A 12,416-nucleotide genomic window follows, 5' to 3' on the forward strand; every position below is an offset into this window, starting at 1 on the left:
ACATAGTTTAACAAGAAGGGGAGGATGTAAAGCTTATTCAGGAGATATTATTAGCTGCCCATAGTCAACAGAATCATATACAGATAATCGTTGTCGACCTTTTGAATTTTAAGTAGGCGATTGGGTGTTTTTGAAGGTGTCTACCATGAAAGGAGTAATGAGGTTCTATAATAAGGGGAAGATGAGCCCGATATCCTTACCAAATCCTTCACCGAATAGGTAAGGTTGCCTACAAGCTAGACCTACCGACGGATCTAGAAGCAGTACATCCAGTCTTCCATGTATCATTGCTTTGCAAGTGCGTTGGTGATCTATCCCGAGTATATCTTATAGATGATATCCAGGTCACAGATGAGTTATCCTATAAAGAAAAACCTATCGCCATCCTGGATCGGCTGATTAGAAGATTGCGGACTAAGGGCGTAGCTTCCGTCAAGGTGTTGTGGTGAAATGAGAATCGGAAAGAAGTGACTTGGAAAGCTGAAGAGGAAATGAAACACAAGTATCCGTACCTATTTCTTATGTCTACAGGTAATTCCAACTTCTGAAAATCTTAAGTTAACGAAAGTATGTGTTATTGCAATAAAAAGGAATTTTTCCTATAGTCTACGTAAGATTTTGAGGAAAGTTTTTGGTTCACATTCAAGGATGAATGTTCTAAAGGGGGGAAGGATGTTATACCTCATACTTTTTTACATTGGATGGTTCTTAAGCTTCTTAAGTTTCTTGAAAGGCTCTTAAGTTTCTTGGGAGTCACCATGTGAGCCGGATAATCTATAACGCTGTCAGACAATTCTGAGGAAGAGAGAATGTGATACCCCATAGTAGGGAAGATTGGAAATATGGTTTTAAGAATATGGAAGAAGTCAGAGGCCAAGTAATGAGTCGTAGGACTCGACTTACTTACGTAAGCTACTAACTTAAAAATCTTACATTCTTAAGCTACTCGAGTTCATACCAAGCTTATGTAGCAAGGATTACATAGGTTCGTAAAATAAGACAAGATTACAAACCTACGAGGGGGAAAAGAAAGTGACACATGGAATCAAGAGAGAGTGACATATGAAAGTAGCTGGAATTGCCATGTGGCAGCAGCTGAAGCAAGGGGGTGGACCCCCACCTGCCATGTGGCCGCCCATAGTCAGAGGAGGGGTGCGTTGGCCCTATGAGGGCTTAGCATGTATCACCACTTAGAGGATGAAATATGTCACCCCTAAGGTGGCCTATATATATGTTTTATGGTAATTTTTATCCAAACAAGTCATCCTTATCAAGAAAATTCTAGAAAAAAAGAGAACAGAAACCTTGAGCTAGAAAGAGAGAGAGCCACAGATTTGGGAGAAAAAAAGGTAAGTTCTCTTATTTTGTTCTGTGAATTAATTATATAGGGTATACAATTAGGGTATTAACGTTTTATTAATTTAAATTTACAGTTTGTATCAGCACCAAGAGGATAACAAACAACCACGAATTTTCAGCTGCACTAAAAGAGCTTACGAGGCGAGTCTTGGTAAGTTTTGGCGTGTTTCAGGCAAGGTAAGGATTTCCCTTTCAAATAGGAGTTTATGAGGTTGTTATGTAGTATAATACATGTATTAAATAAGGTTGTAAGTGGAAAAATTGTATATGGATGCTTGACGTTAGAAATAAACTAAATTGAAGTCGTTAGAGTTAAATTGAAGTCGAGTAGTGTGTTGTGATTGTGGTGCTGCGGTTGCATATGGGTTGGTTGTGTGCTTCATGGATGGAGAGTTTTCTAAAATGGGTGTGGGTTCTTTTGTTTGCAGAAATACGACCGTCCATTTTGTATGGTTAAAGGTTTTACGAAACAAAGATTAAAAACTCTATTTTGGTACCGTAGTTTTGAGTGAGTTGGTTGGAGTTTGTAGTGTGTTATGTTGAAGTGATTTAATTGAATATATGCTGCTCGTTGTTGTTGTTGGTTGTATTTAGTAATTAAATATGTAATTAGAAGTTTGGATAGGGCAAGTTATAAGGGAGATGATGTCCGATTTTTGCCAACTTCAGAACTAGTAATAAACTAGTCGAGGGAAATGGATAAGGAAATGATTCCTATGGATACTTAGTTGTAGAGTTGGAAATTGGAAAGTGAAAGGTTATTAACCTTAGTATTGCTTTCATGTTAAATAGGTTCAAAAGACAACGAGGCGAACGTGGTTAAGGGTAATCCATAAGAAGTATGTGAAACTACCTTCTATCTCTTGGCATGTTTTTGGCATAAGTATGTAAAGCTACCCTTATTCTCTCTTGATATGTCTTTGACATAAGTTATGATGTTATGATGAAATGTTTATGGTACCAAGTCCCTTGATGGGCCAAGTATGATATATGTTACTATCTAAGGATCAGGCTGAACGTTCCTCGACATATGTTACTATCTAAGGATCGAGCCAAACATTCCTCGGTATATATTACTATCTAAGGATCGGGCCACACGTTCCTCGGCATATATTACAATATAAAGATCGGGCCGTACATTCCATAACACATATGTATATGATGACTATATGAGGGAAAGTAGAGAGTATGTAAAGTAGTCCCTTCTTTCTTTTGGCATGTCTTAGAATTAAGTTAGGATTAATATGAGCTTTGGGGGTAATTCCATTCATAAGTCTCGAGGGTGATTCATGATTCCTGTTCTTAGAGATTATCCGATAATTAATGTCCTTGACTTTTATAAGTTATTTTGTATCATCTTGATTCACACCTATGGTTTCTAAGTCTCTTTTGATATGACCAATAGTGTTATTTGTGAGATGACTGATATGACTATCATCCTTATTTTCAAATGAAAATTTATTTTTATTACTTCATTGAGTCTTGGACGACGTTTTAAATTTCATATGGTTACTCAGTACTCTACTCATGTATAATGTAACCCTTCTTTCATTGACTCTCGGGATAGGTACATAATCATGCGGAGTTCACTGTATTATCCACCGAGTCCTTTACTAAATGGTCGGGTATACTATACGAGGATATGATAATACAATGACATGAACATCTCACCGAGTCCCTTACTAGAGGGCCGGGTACGTATGTATATATATATATGATTATGATATGATGTGATAAGGTGGCGATGGCGTCGGGCCCTATGATGGCCCTATAGTTATGATTCACCGAGTCCCTGTAAGGGATGACTATATTCTATAATATGAGCATGCATGTTTTCATGATCCACACGGTAAAGGTACAATGTTTTCCTAAGTAATGTATTTATCCCCCTAACTCTCTCTATTTTAGACATGCTTTCAGTTATGCTTTACATACTCAGTACATATGTCGTTGTAAACAACAAATTTTCGAGCCGAGAAAAATAAATAATCAAGACCGGAAAATTGGAGTAACAAAGTGTAGTATTTGATTTCAAAATGTAATGCGGTTACAATCTCTATAATAATACTCTGATTCTTCAAATAATATGAAACACGTTGAACTTGAATTTGAATGTGATTTAGAGTCAAGGGCTTGAATAGCTTGAACTTGAATCTTCGTCTTCGAATTTGGATTTGAATTATTCGTCACGAACACTTGTATGGTTATGACGAACAGTAAAGATGAACAAGTAACTTGATCTTGATCTTCTTCTTCGTTCTTCATCTTGAACTTGAATTTGATTGCTTGAACTTTGTAGCTTTGTAGAGAATTTACGGTCTTTGATCCACGAGCTCTCTTCTTGCTTCTTGTTCTTCCAAAAACCTCCCCCTCTCAGAATAATGAGGACCCCTATTTATAGTTGTAGGGAGTGGTATGAGGGTGTGATTTGATTGGTTGGTTTGAACTGACCAATCAGATTTCTTTGTTGAAGAGTTTTAATTTGATTGGTCAGAACATGTCACATGGACACGTGGCATTATTTTAGTGGCTCATTTAATTTGACTTAGATTGCCACATAACTCTGACATGTGGCATGATTTTAGTGGCTTATTTAATTTGACCTGGATTGCCACCTAACTTTGACATGTGGCATGATTTTAGTGGCTTATTTAATTTGACTTGGATTGCCACCTAACTTTGGCACATGGCATAATTCTAGTGGCTTATTTAATTTGACTTGGATTGCCACCTAACTTTGACATATGGCATGATTTTGGGCCTCTAGGATGAGATGATATTGGGCTTAACAAAGTGGAGTCATCTTTATAGCCCAAATCAATGGATTTATGTTTTTAATTAAATCCACATTTATTGGGCTTAAATAATCGACCCAATTTTATTAATCCAAAATATTTATTTGGACTAATATATATTTTGAATTTAATATAAATTGAACCATTCTACAAATTTATATTTAATAAATTGTAAATGATTACAAATGTTGTCTGCTTCAAGTCTTGTCGAGATATTTTATCTTTTGAAGACTAGGCTTGAAGTATTACTTGTAGGATAATGACATGCCATTTATTTTGAGATGTACCGTGAATTCATACTATATTGATGCACCCTTTCATCATTGTTGGAGTAGGAATGTAGAAAATTAGTTATATCCAATGAGGATTAGGAAAGAGAAGAAAAAAAATAATATTTTTTTTTTCACGTTTTTTTTTTTGCCTTTTTTTTTTGGTGTTTACTTGTCATGCAAGATTCCACCACTAATTGGAATCCGATTAGGAGTCAATTTTGTAGAAGCCTAATTCAAGTTTGAATCTAATTATAATAGGTGCTAATAAACCTCTATAAATAGATGTCTGACCTTCATTGTTTTGCAGCAATGTGGCTTGACGATCAGCGCCGTGGTACTTTCTTCTTTCTTTTCTTTGATTTTCAACAACCTTTTCCTCATCTTGACATGTCTGTCGTAGAAAATTCATATCTTATTGTAGATACGTAAGAATCATGAACGGTGTGATTTTCTAGAAACTAGACTTCTCGATTTACAACATATCCAAAATTGAGAATTTAATACTTTCATGACCGTTCTAGATAATTTTTTTTTTTCACGTTTTTTTTTTCACGTTTTTTTTTGTTTTTTTTTTTTGCAAATGCCTACCCTTTATTCTGTCTTCCAAATCCAATTAGAATTCTGAAAGGACACACTTCTTTTAGAATATGGATAGCCCAAATTTTCACAATTTCACATCCAATTAGGATTTGGAGAGAATAAATTTGTATCATTTTACTAGAGTTCTACCAAAAAAAGTAATTACAATTACTTTGGAAGAAGGACTCTCTCACCATCACTATTTGTCTATAAATAGACTCTCTCCTTCTATTTATTTTCATCATTGGTATTGACAGTTTTGATACTCCTTTTTGCATATCCTCTTGAGTTCATCGACATATGAGGTACATTTTTTTTAATATATATATATATATATATATATATTTGTTTTTATTATTTTTTTTTATTATTTTAAAATGAAAATATTACTTCATATGCAATAAACTTTTATTCTATTGGTCCAAGTCAAAGACTTTACACCGTATGAGACAAAGACTTTACATAATTTGTGGCAAGGAAAAGGCAATCCATAGTCCGAGCTAAAGACTTTACACCGTCTAAGGCAAAGACTTTACATGATTTATGGTAAAGACTTTACACCGTCTTAGTCAGAGGCATTCCATAGTCCAAGCTAAATACTTTACACCGTCTGAGGTAAAGACTTTACATGATTTGTGGCAAAGAAAAGGCATTCCATAGTCTGAGCTAAAGACTTTACACCATCTAAGGCAAAGACTTTACATGATTTGTGACAAAGAAAAGGCATTCCATAGTCTGAGCTAAAGGCTTTACACCGTCTAAGGCAAAGACTTTACATGATTTTTGGCAAAGACTTTACACCGTCTGAGTCAGAGGCATTCCATAGTCCGAGCTAAAGACTTTACACCGTCTAAGGCAAAGACTTTACATGATTTATGGCAAAGACTTTACACCGTCTGAGTCAGAGGCATTTTATAGTCCAAGCTAAAGACTTTACACCGTCTGAGGCAAAGACTTTACATGATTTATGGCAAAGAAAAGGCATTCCATAGTCCGAGCTAAAGACTTTACACCATCTAAGGCAAAGACTTTACATGATCTGTGGCAAAGAAAAGGCATTCCATAGTCTGAGCTAAAGACTTTACACCGTCTAAGGCAAAGACTTTACATGATTTGTGGCAAAGACTTTACACCGTCTGAGTCAGAGGCATTCCATAGTCCGAGCTAAAGACTTTACACCGTCTAAGGCAAAGACTTTACATGATTTATGGAAAAGACTTTACACCGTCTGAGTCAGAGGCATTTCATAGTCCAAGCTAAAGACTTTACACCGTCTGAGGCAAAGACTTTACATGATTTGTGTCAAAGAAAAGGCATTCCATAGTCCGAGCTAAAGACTTTACACCGTCTAAGGCAAAAACTTTACATGATTTGTGGCAAAGATTTTACACCGTCTGAGTCAGAGGCATTCCATAGTCTGAGCTAAAGACTTTACACCGTCTGAGGCAAAGACTTTACATGATTTATGGCAAAGACTTTACACCGTCTGAATTAAGCATAGGCCTTGCTCAAAGAATATAGTCATTCGTTATCAAGATGCATGACCATGATTATTGAATTACTAATTTATGAGCTAACAAAACATATATATATAATTATTATTTTATTTTATTTTTTTTTGCAGATTGAACCATGGTTTACTTTAGAGATTTAACTTCTCCTTCTTCAGAGTTGCGATACCTTGTGATATCAGATCATAAAGACAGTGAGGTGGAGACCAAACTGCTTGTAAGTACGCCCTTAGCTGGCCAATATGCTGCTCCATGGCCATCTTTGGGGGAACTTCCTGGTTTAGAGGATTGGACTCTTGAATATAACAGCCGTCCTCCTAAGACGTGGATACTTTGTACTCCTAATCATCATACTAAAAATATTGCAACTTCTTTACCATGTTTGGGGCGACGAATCATTAATAGAGAGACTCGATGGAATGACACTTTTACACTTGATGGAGAATTTCACTACATTCCAGGCTATTGGGAGTGGACTGAAGATATCCTTAGCAGGAATCGCCAGACTTTGAAGGATGCAAAAATATATGATGCTGTGTATGGTTCACTTTTTACTTATGATCGTAACACTAACATCTTGCAGGCCTTCTACGAAGCTTGGTGTCCTGTTACAAATACATTGCTTACTTCAGTCGGAGAATTATCTATATCACTTTGGGACTTACACGTGTTTGGTGGTCTACCCATAGCAGGAAGTCTTTACGAGGAAGTCGTGCCAAATGTTGCAGAACTTTTAGGCACATTTGATAAGGGTAAAAGGTTTCTTCCTCACTCTTGTGAGCATTTATTTGATGCTTTTCGTCGAATCCGAGTAAAAAATAATCATGACCCAAATGTTTCTGTGGAAAGATGGGTAGAGTTTTGGTGTAAGAAAGATATGAAATATGGACAACCCCCACCGAGAAGAGAAAAGAAGTCTGCCCGTCTTAAGTCATCGCATAACCCAAATGGCGTAATTGGTGAATCTGTTAATTGGTCTCCTGCTGAAGAAGCTTTATTTCACCAGATGGAAGTTAAGAGTCAAAAAAAATGAAATATACTTGGCAGCTTTTTTATCTTGCTGGTTGTGTGTTTTTGTGCTTCCTACGAAGGAGGATGGCTTTATTCGTCTGGGCGTCTTCAGAATCGCCTGTCATTTAGCATGTGGACGAAGAGTTAGCCTTGCAGTTCCCGTCTTAGCCAGCATTTACAAAGGTCTAAATACGATTTCAAAATGCTCACGACTTGATCTCATTCAAACTTGTTTTCCAATTCATTATGTGTATGGTTGGTTGGCCTACTACTTCAAAACTCATTACCCACTAGCAGGTGGACCGGCTGATCCTCTTATGGCTTCTTTTTCTGGTGAAGGTGCTGCCAGGTATTTTGATAAAGAGGATGCGAGGAAGCGTATACATGGAGGGGGAACCATTGTGTGGGATGCAACATTGATCCAAAGGCCTAATGCTCACCACTACCGCGACGACGGCACTGAAAAGGAATTTCAATCAAATTTCTTTATGAGCCTTCGCTCAAACTATCTCACTTTAAGGGACGAAAATATCTTTATTATGGAGCCTTATAGTCCCCACAGATTCAGTCGTCAATTTGGCTTTTTTCAAGATGCTCCTGGTCGATTAGATCAAGATTTTCGTGAAGCTTCATTAGCCGAGGGCTTAAGACTTGCACGAATTTGTGTACTGACAAAATCTAGGGCAAGAGCAACATTTCCTCCTAGTGGGTCCAACTTGAAGAAATTCTTCTCGATCAATTACAAGTCTTGGTGGGAGAAGGTGCATGGAAATTTTCTTGAAAATTATATACAATCCTTGGTGAGTGCTGTTGGTCTGGATAGTAATATTCTTCAAAAGAAAGACGAGGAGGTCTTAATGGTGAGTCAAACTGCTATTTTAAAGTCTAAAGTTGTTGTTCCAGATAAGATCAAGGGATTTTCCCTTGAGAAAGTTGAAAATGAAAAGTATTCAGCTCAAATTCAACGGATATCTCACAAGCGGCCATCTCAAGATGAAAGTAGTAGCACCCGTAGTGATCGTTGTTGGAAGCAGTTGAAACTACCTTGTGACACGCCAAACGATGGTAGTTCATATCCGATAGAGATTTCCGACAACAATGCTAGTTCTTCAAAGACTTTGACAGCTATTAAAGAGGTAATGATTATTATTATTATTATTATTATTATTATTATTATTATTATTATTTTATTCCATGATACCACACGATTCCACTAACTATGATATTTTTTTTAAATTAATTTATTTTTTTCAGGCGAACGACGTTAGCATGTTGGAGACTTCTTGTCAAAGCAAGCCACAAGATAGTAATGAATCTGTAGAGGGGTCGACTTCAAGAAAATTAATTTCGTCACCCAACGAAGCACTTACATATGTAGGCCTTATATCAACATCAACTCCAAGATTTACTTCCTTCAATGCATCAACATTATTCTTTATCCCTTCCTCGAGTTCAGGTGGCGCATCTTCAGCATTCTCATCTTCTTGAGGATCACCATCATTAAAACATATGTGATGGCATGCATGAATATTAACAAATCCATCATCAATTTTTGCATATAGTGGAGTACTTTCTTCGTCACAAATTGTGATGTGATTTGATGATCCCACACTTTCTTCATCTTCATCTTGCTCCCTAGTGTGAACTATGGTATGAGTTTTTGCTCTCAGAACATCTCCACATGAAACTACAAGTTTTGTTTCTCGGCTCATTCTAGAAGGGATCAAACTGGGCCAATTCTTGGGTGAATTATGCTCCCGGGCATATACCCGTTCTTCCACTGTTCTATAATCTCCTTGGCGCTTGTATTTCTTCTTCATTGGTCCCAATCGATCAAATACTGAAATTTTTGGAGTTGATTCTATTAGTCGATCAGATGCAGAAACCTTAGGAGTCATGCCACTAAGTCGATCAAACACAGAAGGCTTTTTGTTGAACATCATCGATTCTTCCACATGGGTAATATAGTTGATGCTCATCCTTTTTATAGAGATTCGGATTGGTGATGGTTGTTTGTAACCCAGACCTTCGCGCGATTGCTTGACATCATACCCTTTCTCTATCATCATCCTTTGAGTTGGATTTAGGCCATGATTTGCCCTTTCAATAACTTCATTTGGAAGCTTCCCTACTTTAGAAGCTTCATTGGGATTGTATCCTGCTTTCACCAACAACTTATATGCATTCGGGTCAAAACCCTCATTTGTACGATTTTTAGGGAGTGATTCATGTGAATCATGATTCGATGGTCTGACAAATCCCTGTATCATTTTTGAAGGTGATTTGATCGCATCAATTTGCTTGATAGGGAATGTCAACTTACTACTCTGCAACTCAGAGGGTGGGATCTTGACTTTGTTTATCTTTGGGACATAGTGAGAAACAGGAATCATTTTCTTACTTGAAGATGCCTCACTTATCTTAGGTACTTTACTCATATCTGAAAGCGTTTTATCCTTTTCAATCAAGACCCTCGCATTAGCAGGTGCTACATCAACCCTTTTTGTGATATCAGCAGGTATCACGTTATCAACTTTAACTTCTTTTGAATTCTTTAAGTAGAATTTTGCATCAGCAAAGTGCGCTTCCGTCTTGGTGAAAGGTTCATCATCAGCAACTACCTTCTTTTGAACCCCATCTTCAAAGTATTTGAAACATTGATGGTAGGTGGACGGTACCACTTTGTTCTCATGTATCCATGGTCTTCCTAACAAGATGTTATACGAGGTCTTTGAGTCAATAACATGCATCCATGCACTCGAACGCATATCCCCCATCATTATATCTAATTTGACAGCACCAATGGCTCTCTGCCCCCCTTGGTTAAAACCTTGAATCATCAGACGACTTTCAGACAATTCATTTATCGGTATTCCAAGTTCTTTCACAGTACGAATAGGGAGAATATTGACCCCAGATCCATCATCCACCATGATCCTATTTACTTTATGTCCGCGTACAAAACCTACCATATATAAAGGATGATTATGCAACACTTCACCCAATAAAAGATCATCATTAGTGAATGTAAACTTCGCATCACAAGTGTCCACTTCTTCAGAGTGAGGCTTTATAGGGACTTCATGTGATGGAGGTAATGATGGTGATGAGCTTTCTACCATCGTCTCTTCTCTATCAATGTTACAACATGAGGCCTTGGTGTCACGATGAGAAATCTTTTCACGAAACCAACTTGGCAAGAATTTCTCTAATGTCACCGGAGGGCGTTGCTTTGATAGTAATTTCCCTCGACTCTTGACTTCTTCACATTCTTCTTTACCCTTTGAGTTTTAGGGGTAGGTGGATGGCACCACTTTGTTCTTATCTTCGCTCTAGTCACTTGCTTATTTGGTTCTCTTTGCAAGCTCATTTTACGACATCTTCTTCGTGTCACTAAAATCCATCCTTGATCATCAGTATAAGCACCGCAAGATTGGTTTTCCTCTAGAGATTTATCTTCCCATATTACTTCATTCATCAAAGGAACAAGCGATGATACGTCAATATTTATTGGTTTGAAGTCACCAAATTTAATCATCTTTGATGGTGATGTGGCTAGTTTATCACCACTATCATGTATTTCGACAAAGTTGCAAAGAACTATGGGGTCAAGTGAACCAAAAGTGACAGAGACTTGATTTGAACTCTCCTTCTCATCTTCAAGCAATATCTTTCCTTCACGGGCCAAGTCCATAATCCTTTCCTTAAAGATAAAACACTTTTCAATAGGATGGCCCATCAAACGGTGATATTTGCAGTAATTTGGATCATTAGTCCTCCCAGCCTCATCTGGACGCTTCATTTCAGGTAGCTCAAAGAGTTTTAACGCCAGAAGCTCTTCGAAAATTGCTGGAACATCTGAGTCCAAGAAAGGATACTCTTTTGCCTGCATTTCCTTCAAAGTCAGCTTTCTACCAGCGTTATTCTGAAAAGTTGTGGTCTTCACCCTTTGATTCTTGCTTAGATTTGCAGCCACTTTCAAAGGTACGGCATTAATACTTATCGACTCCTTGTTTCCAAACTTAGGTGCCGATTTTCCCCCTTTCTTTACCTCCATTTTGTCTTTTCCCTTTCGAGGCCCATAAATAATTAGTCCATCAATCCCGCTTGCAGACATGCTCAACTCAATATCATGAGCACGTGTAGCTAGTTCCTCAAACGATTTGGGTTTAATACCCTGTAGGATATAACGAAGTCCCCAATGCATTCCTTGAATACATATTTCTATTTCGGAAGTTTCACTAAGCCTATCCTTACAATTGAGGCTTGCATTTCTCCATCGGTTGATGAACTCAATGACGGGTTCATCTTCCCATTGACATGTATTTGTGAGTTCAACCATGCTCACAGTACGCCTTGTGCTATAGAAGTGATTAAGAAATTCATGCTCAAGTTGTTCCCAACTATCAATAGAGCCTGCCTCGAGATCCGTATACCAGTCAAAAGCATTTCCTTGTAAGGAGCGCACAAACTGCTTGACCAGATAATCTCCATATGTTCCAGCGTTATTGTAGGTTTCAACAAAATGGGCAATGTGTTGTTTTGGATTTCCCTTTCCATCAAATTGTTGAAATTTTGGAGGTTGATAACCTGCAGGCATCTTCAAAACATCAATTTTTGAAGTGTATGGCTTTGCATATGTGAATGATGACTTTGAAGACACGTCATACTTATCTTTGATAGTTCCCATAATAAAGTCCTTCAGTTGATGAATGGGAATTCCTCCTTCAGCAGATACTTGCAGCTCATCACCCACATTTATTTACTTTGTAACTGAATCTCCCTTTTCTTGTATCATCGGACGTTTTCCAGGTGCATGACTTGAGTCTTCCTCCATAGCATTCTCAACTCTGTCCATCAACTTGACAATTCGATTATCCTGATCTTGC

Source organism: Solanum dulcamara, chromosome 9, assembly GCF_947179165.1.
Source record: "Solanum dulcamara chromosome 9, daSolDulc1.2, whole genome shotgun sequence".
NCBI classification, from domain to species: domain Eukaryota; kingdom Viridiplantae; phylum Streptophyta; class Magnoliopsida; order Solanales; family Solanaceae; genus Solanum; species Solanum dulcamara.